This window comes from Mustela nivalis (assembly GCF_964662115.1).
Source record: "Mustela nivalis genome assembly, chromosome: 7".
Taxonomy (NCBI): Eukaryota; Metazoa; Chordata; class Mammalia; order Carnivora; family Mustelidae; genus Mustela; species Mustela nivalis.
The window spans coordinates 129,149,917-129,162,983 of record NC_139026.1 but is presented as its reverse complement, the minus strand read 5'-3'; the positions used below and the strand labels follow the sequence as shown (position 1 = coordinate 129,162,983).

Here is a 13,067-nt window from a genome sequence, read left to right as displayed (position 1 = left end):
AGGGAAAAAAATGAAACAAGTTGGGACCAGGAGGGAGACAAACCATACGAGACTCAATCTCAGAAAACAAACTGAGAGTTCTCGGGGCGAGGGGGGTAGGGATGGGGTAGTTGGGTTATGGACACTGGGGAGGGTATGTGCTATGGTGTGTGCTGTGAAGTGTGTAAGACTGATGATTCACAGACCTGGTCCAAATAATACATTACCCCTGATCCAAATAATACATTATATGTTAATTTTTAAAAGTTAAAAAAAAAGAAAATAGCAATAATACAGACAACAAGCAAGGAATATTAATTCAGTCATTTATTTAAGAGAGAGCAAGAGAGTGGAGGGCTGGTAAGAGGGACAGAGAGAATCTCAGGCAGACTCCACACTGAGCATGGAGCCTGATGCAGGGCTTGACCTCACTACACTGTGAGATCTGATCCGAGCCACAATCAAGAGTTGAACATTTTACTAACTGAGCCACATAGCCATCCCTGTTTATTCTATTTATTATAGAGAGAGCAAAAGAACCAATGAGTTTAATCATTCCCTACCAAAAAAATCAACTAAACACAAAAGAAGACAGTAATGCTGGAGGCACATAGACACAAGTAGCAAAAATGATGGAAAAAAGCCCCTCCTTATCAGTAATTGTTTTACATTTTAGTGGATTAAAGACTCCAATAAAAAAACACAGATTGATAGAGAGGAGTCAAGATGGCGGAGAAGTAGCAAGCTGAGACTGCTTCAGCAAGCCGGAGATCAGCTAGGTAGCTTATCTAAAGATTGCAAACACCTGAAAATCCATCGGCAGATCGAAGAGAAGAAGAACAGCAATTCTGGAAACAGAAAAACAACCACTTTCTGAAAGGTAGGACCGGCGGAGAAGTGAATCCAAAGCGACGGGAAGCTAGACCCCGGGGGGAGGGGCCGGCTCCCAGCAAGCAGCAGAGCAAACGCGCACAAAATCAGGACTTTTAAAAGTCTGTTCCGCTGAGGGACATCGCTCCAGAGGCTAAACCGGGGCGAAGCCCACGCGGGGTCAGCGTGGCCTCAGGTCCCGCAGGGTCACAGAAGGATCGGGGGTGTCTGAGTGTCGCAGAGCTTGCGGGTATTGGAACGGGAAAGCCGGCTGCAGAGACAGAGCCGACAGTAAGCTTGCAGCTCGGGGTGACCTTGAACCGGTCGCAGGCTCGGTGAGCTCGGAGCGCGGCCGGAGGTCAGGCAGACGGGAGTGACTGGGCACTGTTCTCTGAGGGCGCCCTGAGGAGTGCGGCCCTGGGCTCTCGGCTCCTCCGGGCCGGAGACCAGGAGGCCGCCATTTGTATTCCCGTCCTCCGGAACTCTACGGAAAGCGCTCAGGGAACAAAAGCTCCTGAAAGCAAACCCGAGCGGATTACTCACCCCGGCCCTGGGTAAGGGCGGTGCAATTCCGCCTGGGGCAAAGACACTTGAGAATCACTACAACAGGCCCCTCCCCCAGAAGATCAACAAGAAATCCAGCCGAGACCAAGTTCACCTACCAAGGAGTGCGGTTTCAATACCAAGGAGAGCAACAGAATTCCAGAGGAGGAGAAAGCCAAGCACGGAACTCATGGCTTTTTTCCTGTGATTTTTTTTAGTCTTGCAGTTAATTTAATTTTTTCTTTTTCATTTTTTTTTTTTTTCTTCTCGCCTTCGGGTAATTTTTTTTTTTTTTAACTGTTACCTTTTTCTTTTTTAACGATTTTTTACTAGTTTATCTAATATATATATTTTTTCTTTTTTACATTTTTCTCAGGTGTTTTCTTTTTTAAAAAATTTTGTTCTTTTTTTTTTTTCTTTCTTCCTTTTTGAACCTTTTTTTATCCCCTTTCTCCCCACTCACGATTTTGGATCTCTTCTAATTTGGTTAAAGCATATTTTCCTGGGGTTGTTGCCACCCTTTTAGTATTTTACTTGCCCCTTCATTTACTCTTATCTGGCCAAAATGACAAGACGTAAAAATTCAACACAAAAAAAAGAACAAGAGGCAGTACCGAAGGCTAGGGACCTAATCAATACAGACATCGGTAATATGTCAGATCTAGAGTTCAGAATGACAATTCTCAAGGTTCTAGCTGGGCTCGAAAAAGGCATGGAAGATATTAGAGAAACCCTCTCGAGAGATATAAAAGCCCTTTCTGGAGAAATAAAAGAACTAAAATCTAACCAAGTTGAAATCAAAAAAGCTATTAATGAGGTGCAATCAAAAATGGAGGCTCTAACTGCTAGGATAAATGAGGCAGAAGAAAGAATTAGTGATATAGAAGACCAAATGACAGAGAATAAAGAAGCTGAGCAAAAGAGGGACAAACAGCTACTGGACCACGAGGGGAGAATTCGAGAGATAAGTGACACCATAAGACGAAACAACATTAGAATAATTGGGATTCCAGAAGAAGAAGAAAGAGAGAGGGGAGCAGAAGGTATACTGGAGAGAATTATTGGGGAGAATTTCCCCAATATGGCAAAGGGAGCGAGCATCAAAATTCAGGAGGTTCAGAGAACGCCCCTCAAAATCAATGAGAATAGGCCCACACCCCATCACCTAATAGTAAAATTTACAAGTCTCAGTGACAAAGAGAAAATCCTGAAAGCAGCCCGGGAAAAGAAGTCTGTAACATACAATGGTAAAAATATTAGATTGGCAGCTGACTTATCCACAGAGACCTGGCAGGCCAGAAAGAGCTGGCATGATATTTTTAGAGCACTAAACGAGAAAAACATGCAGCCAAGAATACTATATCCAGCTAGGCTATCATTGAAAATAGAAGGAGAGATTAAAAGCTTCCAGGACAAACAACAACTGAAAGAATTTGCAAACACCAAACCAGCTCTACAGGAAATACTGAAAGGGGTCCTCTAAGCAAAGAGAGAGCCTACAAGTGGTATATCAGAAAGGAACAGAGACCATATACAGTAACAGTCACCTTACAGGCAATACAATGGCACTAAATTCATATCTCTCAATAGTTACCCTGAATGTGAATGGGCTAAATGCCCCTGTCAAAAGACACAGGGTATCAGAATGGATAAAAAAACAAAACCCATCTGTATGTTGCCTCCAAGAAACTCATTTTAAGCCCGAAGACACCTCCAGATTTAAAGTGAGGGGGTGGAAAAGAATTTACCATGCTAATGGACATCAGAAGAAAGCAGGAGTGGCAATCCTTATATCAGATCAATTAGATTTTAAGCCAAAGACTATAATAAGAGATGAGGAAGGACACTATATCATACTCAAAGGGTCTGTCCAACAAGAAGATTTAACAATTTTAAATATCTATGCCCCCAACGTGGGAGCAGCCAACTATATAAACCAATTAATAACAAAATCAAAGAAACACATCAACAATAATACAATAATAGTAGGGGACTTTAACACTCCCCTAACTGAAATGGACAGGTCATCCAAGCAAAAGATCAGCAAGGAAATAAAGGCCTTAAACGACACACTGGACCAGATGGACATCACAGATATATTCAGAATATTTCATCCCAAAGCAACAGAATACACATTCTTCTCTAGTGCACATGGAACATTCTCCAGAATAGATCACATCCTCGGTCCTAAATCAGGACTCAACCGGTATCAAAAGATTGGAATCATTCCCTGCATATTTTCGGACCACAATGCTCTAAAGCTAGAACTCAACCACAAAAGGAAGTTTGGAAAGAACCCAAATACATGGAGACTAAACAGTATCCTTCTAAAGAATGAATGGGTCAACCGGGAAATTAAAGAAGAATTGAAAAAAATCATGGAAACAAATGATAATGAAAATACAACGGTTCAAAATCTGTGGGACACAACAAAGGCAGTCCTGAGAGGAAAATATATAGTGGTACAAGCCTTTCTCAAGAAACAAGAAAGGTCTCAGGTACACAACCTAACCCTACACCTAAAGGAGCTGGAGAAAGAACAAGAAAGAAACCCTAAGCCCAGCAGGAGAAGAGAAATCATAAAGATCAGAGCAGAAATCAATGAAATAGAAACCAAAAAAACAATAGAACAAATCAACAAAACTAGGAGCTGGTTCTTTGAAAGAATTAATAAAATTGATAAACCCCTGGCCCGACTTATCAAAAAGAAAAGAGAAAGGACCCAAATAAATAAAATCATGAATGAAAGAGGAGAGATCACAACTAACACCAAAGAAATACAAACTATTATAAGAACATACTATGAGCAACTCTACGGCAATAAATTTGACAATCTGGAAGAAATGGATGCATTCCTAGAAACATATAAACTACCACAACTGAACCAGGAAGAAATAGAAAGCCTGAACAGACCCATAACCAGTAAGGAGATTGAAACAGTCATTAAAAATCTCCAAACAAACAAAAGCCCAGGGCCAGACGGCTTCCCGGGGGAATTCTACCAAACATTTAAAGAAGAACTAATTCCTATTCTCCTGAAACTGTTCCAAAAAATAGAAATGGAAGGAAAACTTCCAAACTCATTTTATGAGGCCAGCATCACCTTGATCCCAAAACCAGGCAAGGATCCCACCAAAAAAGAGAGCTATAGACCGATATCCTTGATGAACACAGATGCGAAAATACTCAACAAAATACTAGCCAATAGGATTCAACAGTACATTAAAAAGATTATTCACCACGACTAAGTGGGATTTATTCCAGGGCTGCAAGGTTGGTTCAACATCCGCAAATCAGTCAATGTGATACAACACATCAATAAAAGAAAGAACAAGAACCATATGATACTCTCAATAGATGCTGAAAAAGCATTTGACAAAGTACAGCATCCCTTCCTGATCAAAACTCTTCAAAGTGTAGGGATAGAGGGCACATACCTCAATATCATCAAAGCCATCTATGAAAAACCCACCGCAAATATCATTCTCAATGGAGAAAAACTGAAAGCTTTTCCACTAAGGTCAGGAACACGGCAGGGATGTCCATTATCACCACTGCTATTCAACATAGTACTAGAGGTCCTAGCCTCAGCAATCAGACAACAAAAGGAAATTAAAGGCATCCAAATCGGCAAAGAAGAAGTCAAATTATCACTCTTCGCAGATGATATGATACTATATGTGGAAAACCCAAAAGACTCCACTCCAAAACTGCTAGAACTTATACAGAAATTCAGTAAAGTGTCAGGATATAAAATCAATGCACAGAAATCAGTTGCATTTCTCTACACCAACAGCAAGACAGAAGAAAGAGATATTAAGGAGTCAATCCCATTTACAATTGCATCCAAAACCATAAGATACCTAGGAATAAACCTAACCAAAGAGACACAGAATCTATACTCAGAAAACTATAAAGTACTCATGAAAGAAATTGAGGAAGACACAAAGAAATGGAAAAATGTTCCATGCTCCTGGATTGGAAGAATAAATATTGTGAAAATGTCTATGCTACCTAAAGCAATCTACACATTTAATGCAATTCCTATCAAAGTACCATCCATCTTTTTCAAAGAAATGGAACAAACAATACTAAAATTTATATGGAACCAGAAAAGACCTCGAATAGCCAAAGGGATATTGAAAAAGAAAGCCAACGTTGGTGGCATCACAATTCCGGACTTCAAGCTCTATTACAAAGCTGTCATCATCAAGACAGCATGGTACTGGCACAAAAACAGACACATAGATCAATGGAACAGAATAGAGAGCCCAGAAATAGACCCTCAAATCTATGGTCAACTCATCTTCGACAAAGCAGGAAAGAATGTCCAATGGAAAAAAGACAGCCTCTTCAATAAATGGTGCTGGGAAAACTGGACAGCCACATGTAGAAAAATGAAATTGGACCATTTCCTTACACCACACACAAAAATAGACTCAAAATGGATGAAGGACCTCAATGTGCGAAAGGAATCCATCAAAATCCTTGAGGAGAACACAGGCAGCAACCTCTTCGACCTCTGCCGCAGCGACATCTTCCTAGGAACAACGCAAAAGGCAAGGGAAGCAAGGGAAAAAATGAACTATTGGGATTTCATCAAGATCAAAAGCTTTTGCACAGCAAAGGAAACAGTTAACAAAATCAAAAGACAACTGACAGAATGGGAGAAGATATTTGCAAACGACATATCAGATAAAGGACTAGTGTCCAGAATTTATAAAGAACTTAGCAAACTCAACACCCAAAGAACAAATAATCCAATCAAGAAATGGGCAGAGGACATGAACAGACATTTCTGTAAAGAAGACATCCAGATGGCCAACAGACACATGAAAAAGTGCTCCCTATCACTCGGCATCAGGGAAATACAAATCAAAACCACAATGAGATATCACCTCACACCAGTCAGAATGGCTAAAATCAACAAGTCAGGAAATGACAGATGCTGGCGAGGATGTGGAGAAAGGGGAACCCTCCTACATTGTTGGTGGGAATGCAAGCTGGTGCAGCCACTCTGGAAAACAGCATGGAGGTTCCTCAGAATGTTGAAAATAGAACTGCCCTATGACCCAGCAATTGCACTATTGGGTATTTACCCTAAAGATACAAATGTAGTGATCCAAAGGGGCACATGCACCCGAATGTTTATAGCAGCAATGTCCACAATAGCCAAACTATGGAAAGAACCTAGATGTCCATCAACAGATGAATGGATCAAGAAGATGTGGTATATATACACAATGGAATACTATGCAGCCATCAAAAGAAATAAAATCTTGCCATTTGCGACAACATGGATGGAACTAGAGCGAATCATGCTTAGCGAAATAAGTCAAGCAGAGAAAGACAACTATCATATGATCTCCCTGATATGAGGAAGTGGTGATGCAACATGGAGGCTTAAGTGGGTAGGAGAAGAATAAATGAAACAAGATGGGATTGGGAGGGAGACAAACCATAAGTGACTCTTAATCTCACAAAACAAACTGAGGGTTGCTGGGGGGAGGGGGGTTTGGGAGAAGAGGGTCGGATTATGGACATTGGGGAGGGTATGTGCTTTGGTGAGTGCTGTGAAGTGTGTAAACCTGGTGATTCACAGACCTGTACCCCTGGGGATAAAAATATATGTTTATAAAAAATAAAAATTAAAAAAAAAAAACAAAAAAACACAGATTGTCAGAAAGAATAAAAACACATGATCCAACTATACGCTGTCTATACAATACTAACTTCAGATCCAAAGACACAAATGGGTTTAAAGTGCAAGCATGAAAAATGATATTCCATATAAATAGTAATTAAAAGTCAGCAGAGGTAACTATACTAATGTCAGACTAGTAGATTTTCAATTCAAAAAGTTATGAGACATGGGGCGCCTGGGTGGCTCAGTGGGTTAAAGCCTCTGCCTTCGGCTCGGGTCATGATCCCAGGGCCCTGGGATCGAGCCCCACATCAGGCTCTCTGCTCCGCAGGGAGCCTGCTTCCTACTCTCTCTCTGCCTGCCTCTCTGCCTACTTGTGATTTCTGTCTGTCAAATAAATAAATAAAATCTTTAAAAAAAAGAAGTTATGAGACAAAGGACATCATGTAGTAACAAAAAGTTTCAATACAGTAAGAAGATATAATAATTACAAACATTTATCTAGCTAATGACAAACCACCAAAAAATATAAAGCAAAAACTGATGAATCAAAGGGAGAAACAGACATTTCTATAATAATAGTGGGAAATTTCAATATCCACTTTCAATATTGGAAAGAACTAGACAGAAGATAAGTAAAGAAAGAGGACTTCCCACAATAAACCAATAGCTTGAATAGACATATACAGAACATTCTACCCAATGACAACATACACATTCTTCTCAAGTGCGCATGTAAGACCTTTTAGGGTAGACCATATGTTCAGTCACAAATTAAGTGTCAACAGGTGTAAAAAATAGATATCATACAAAGAAGTTTCTCCATCCACAGTGGGATGGAGTTAAGAAATCAGTAACAGAAATCAAACTGGAAATTCACAAATTTGTGGAAATTAAGCAACAAACTTGACCAATCAAAGTATTGTCATGAAATCATAAGGGAAATTAGATATGAATGAAAGCAAAAACACAAAAACCAAAACGTAGGGGCTACCACAAAAGCAGCGCTAAGGAGGGAATTTATAGCTGTTAATATTCACGTTAAAAACAAGAAAGATCTTGAATCAACAACCTAACTTTACAAGTTAAGAAACTAGAAGGAAAAGAACAAATTAAACCCCAAATTAGCAGAAGTAAGAAAATCAACAAGATGAGAGCAGAGAGAAGCAAAATAAAGAATAAAAAAATAATAAAGAAAATTAATGAAATTGGTTCTTTGAAAAAACAAAATGGGGACTCACACACTAGCAGTCTAGTCTCAGAGTCTGGACCCTGAGCCTCTGATCACTAACCCCACAGCTGATAGTAAACTGTATTTACTGCTATTTCTCCTTAGTTCATATTATCAATTCTGGAAAAGAATTCTGAAACATCTTTGGTAATTTCAAAGGAAGAAAAATTAACTTAAATATGGTTAAAGGATTAACATTGTGCCTTCAAGAGGGTAGGGGCTGTGTCTGATCTGTCACTTCTGTCAGACTATGTCTACTTTCATATGCACTGACAATCCATGTTTGTAAGGAGGGAAGGAGAGAGAGAGGAGGAAGAAAAAAAGAAAAAAAAGCTGTTGAACATGGGTTGCAGCTCTTGGAATGGCCATTTCTCCAATAAAAATCAAATAAAGTTTACAGCAGATTACTTTATCTGGTCTTCAGTTACCTTTTCTCTGCAATGGAGTCAGTAACAGTAACTCTCCCAGAGAGGTGCTGTGAGAATCACCATTGAACACATAAAATACTCGGGAGAGTAAGCACTTAATTAATGTAGCCATTGTATTAATATTATTACTTCTACTATGAGGCAGTTTGAGGCAAATGATGGTGTCCAATTCATGACAGCACATAAACTATGTTTTTGCCCTTAAGATTTGTTACTTTTAAAGTTTGGCTTTATTCTTAAGTATGCTTGTATCATTGTACTTTGTGCAATTGGCGTTTTTTTGTGTTTTTTTTTTTTTTCTTATTTTTAAGAGTGTGATACATTACTGTCATGGGAAAATGGGATTACTTTAAAATGTTGCTTTGGAGAAAAAGTGGCAGAAAAAAATCTCCTCAGGTCAAGAGGGGAAGCCTTGACTTTTTCTTCAAATCCTATGTGTAATTCCATTCATCCATCCTCCTATTCCTCTCCTCACCTATCCCCAGATCCATCCATCTAAACAGCATCTGGTTCTGTCCCTGGGATGAGTAGTCTTTTATAGGCAGCATGTCAAGTTTCAGCTTCACTGAAGCTGTGTGTGTGTGTGTGTGTGTGCGCACGCAAATTGGGAGAAGAACAAGAAGACACTTTTGAGTTAGCCTCAGGCTGCCACTTCCCAAGTGAACCAGAACCTGTTGAGGAAGCAACAGGCTTTTAAAAAGCGGTCCTTCCCAGGGAGAAGCAAGAGAGCCAGAAACATGTTTTATTCAGTAAGAGCATTGGTCAGTAAAATTATCCCCGACTTGTAGGATGTAAATTGCCAATCTTTAGAACATAAAATCATAACCGGATTTATACCTTGGAAACCTCACTCACTGCCTTCATTTAGGCATAAATGTTTACTTTCTCACTTATTACTTATTTATATTTTCAATAGTGGCTTAGTTATACTATCTCCTTTATAAAACACTACTTTGCAGTGTGGGTGTGGATGTGAAGACACCATTTCATGTCTAATGAAGTCTGTACAGAGTCTGGTTTGCTGCTGGTCAAATAAGTATTTAATGACATTTCTGGATGATGATTTTAACAAAATAAACAATCTCCATAGATTCAGAATAGTGCTAACCAGGAGACAAAATAAATATTGAGGGATCTATGACTGTGCATATGACTTTACTCTGTGTTGTAATTAGGGCAGACCATTTAAGGAGAAATACAACAAATTCAATTCCAAAATATTACAGAGGGATCCTTGTGTCCCAAGCGAGTGCTATTTCCAAATGCTTCGAATGGTCATCTGGATGGAGTGGCCAAAATTACACAAATATTTCTGGAGAGCCTATTTTTCCATTTTCATATTACTTAAGCAAGTTTTCTGCATCTCTACTCTAGCTGCCTTCTCTACTAACAAGTATTATGATGGCATATAAAAGGTTGTTGAATCTGGAAATGAACTGATTGCTCTATTCATGTGCTTTAATTTTAAATTCTTTCACTATTTGTTTGCAGGTTGGTATCGCTGTCCCATTAAATGGTACAGGGTTTGCACACTCACGGCTACCTGCAAACACAATTCGGGAGATCACCCGCGTTAAAAAGATGAGCACCTCAAACACAAAATCAGAATTTAAAAAGTGTAAACAAGTGCTATTGATTTTCATCATTGAAATTAAGTTCATTCACCTCGAGGGTGGACAGCTCAAACTGATTTCAATCCTTCAGAAAAGACCGTGAACAAAAATGTCAATTTTGGAAACAGTCATTCATTCCTGTGGTTCGACTGATTGTTCTTAGAGATGGGCATGCATACAGAACTGGGTCAGAAAAACTTAAGCCTATTTCTGGCACAGACTTAAGCTCATGAAAGTCCATGAGGAGTTCCCAAAGATGACGAGTAACCTAGTCCAAAGACTCAGACTCTTACTCTAGTCTTAGAAGTATCTTATACTCTCTCATTCATGTCCAAAAGTGAACAAAAGTCAAACAACAATCCTCAAGCAAATATAGTATTGTGCACAGGACAATTCAAATCTTTAGCTTTTTTTTTTTTTTTTAACCTTATATCGTGCCTTCAAATGAGAGGAATTAATGATGAATGATAGTAAGAAACCTTAAAACAGAGCCTCAAAGCCCCCAAAAGGAGGTAAATAGATATGAGAAAAGCCTATCAAATCAAGGCCATTTTTTGGGCTACTCTGTTGAAGATACATTTTAAAACATAAATGAAACACAGAAAATCAATAGTACCAGTGAGAATATACTCTCCTCTGATCCACTGAATGACCCACAAGTTCCTAGCTTTTTAATACTTTATAAAATGCAAATCAATATTTAGACATAGAAAAGGCTAGGAGAATTTTCAAGTATATCTAAACAATCTGCTATTTTGGGGTAAGTTTTAGCTACCATGATAGTAAAGACAACAGACTTTTAAAAGTTATTTTAAATATGTATTAAAAAATACTCTAGACCTCAGGCAAATGGTTTCATTTGCTGCACTCCAAGAAAGTTTATGACCTATTGATAAGAGGAAAAATGAAAGAAATAAGGACATAGAAGATAAGAGGAAAGAGGAGGAACAATTTGACAGGTTGTTTCTTCAAAGTATCATGTTCGATTTTAAACCTCTACGTCTCCTTGCTCTTTCTAAGACCAGTATTCTTATCAGGATTTATATCAGAAAATCAGGTGATACTGATATTTGGTGTTTAGAAGTATAGTTCTTCAATATGTTAAAAAGATTTTAATACATTGCTAAAGTGATCTGTACCCACTATTAAATTTTGCCAGTAATTAAAGTCCAGAAATAAAGTAAAACTAAAATAGAAATATGCCTCATCTGAAATTTTATTCACTTTAGAACTCACTCTTCTCTTGGCTTTAAAACGAAACACTACAGCCCATAAATTCCACAATGTATTAATATCCTTTGGGGGCCCAAGAGGCTCATGGGTTGGACAAAGTCTTGCACTAATCTGTACAAAATTCATAAATCTTATACACATGATGTCAAAATGTTCCTTTTTAAAGCATCAGAATAAAGTTAAACTATGAGTACTTAGTGTTAGTCTTCCATTCTCGGATTAAAAACACACACAGACACACGACTTTCCCTGTGGAATATTATCTAATCCATTTATAACCTAAACCATGTAATGGAAGAAAATCAAGTGATAATAACATTTTTAGTTAAATTGACTTTCCTTTGGAAGTTTCCCTTGTAACTGATCTCATCTTGTCGCTCATCTATTTTTCCCCTTAGCGCTTTTAAATTTCTACATTCGTGATCATGACCTTGACTTCATTCTGAGTTGCTTCTGGTGTTTCTGTTTTTTTGATGCTTGCCAATCTGTCAATATTCAGTTTTTAAGGGTCCCTCGGAACTATTATACAAGCTATACCTAATCCACAATACATGTCACTGTGACAATACATTCATAATTCACATTATGAAATCTCCATAGGAAAGATTAGGGTAAGTACTGTGAAAAGATATGAAAATGGGTGCACAAAGCCCTGCTAAGTGCATTATGTGTGGTGGGAACAATATCTGGCAGGGACAGCTGGCCCAGCTTCTCTCCTGCAGCCTGGGCTACAACAGGGCAGCTGTGAAATTCCGTTCAGGGAAACATAAGAGAACATTCTGGGCTAAAAGAGCTTAGGGGATGACAATCCTTTTTAACAATAATCCGTTACCTTTTATCTTAGAAAAATGAAGCTAAATAAGATTTCTGTGAAATCAGATTTTTAAAAATGCTTGATTCCATCAAAATGAGGGATTTGGGATAGCAGTCACTACCCAGCCGCTTCTAGCTTCGTTATGTGATTGGTGCTTCAGAGTAGGCACATGTGTGAGCATCGAAAAAGAGGGATTGACAGTGCATACAGCAGGCATAAGACCCAAAGTAGATCTCTGGAACAACCCATTATCATTTTTCACTTCTTATGTGTATATACTATTTTTTTTAAGATTTGAGAGAGAGAGACAGAAGGAGGGAGAGAGAGAGGAAAAGAGGAGGGGGGGGAGAGAATCTCAAGCAGACTCCCCACTGAGCACAGAGCCCGATGTGGGGCTTGATCTCACAAACCTGAGCCAAAATCAAGAGTCAGATGCCTAACCCAGAGAGCCACATACGTGCCCTATGTATGTACTACTTTTTATAGTCTACACACGCATTTAATATTTTCAGCAGCCAAGATCTTTATTAAGACCTAACTTTAAAACTTTTCTTAACATTAGCTTTCTATATATAAAGCTGTCCTTGAATACAGTTGACTTCTCCACCTAAAAATATATTTAAAATTTATTTTTGAAAAATAAGTTGTGTCTCTACTTCTATAAAATAACACAAAGAAAAGGGATCTTAGCATCTAAATTGCCCAGCCAAAT

The 13,067-nt window shown here is 38.6% G+C and overlaps 1 protein-coding gene across 3 annotated transcripts in view; it reads right to left on the bottom strand.

Moving 5' to 3' along the window:
• PLXDC2 (plexin domain containing 2) overlaps positions 1-13,067 on the bottom strand; it is a 490,615-nt gene that overhangs the window by 68,565 nt on the left and 408,983 nt on the right. The gene's annotated exons all lie outside the window — the stretch shown is intronic.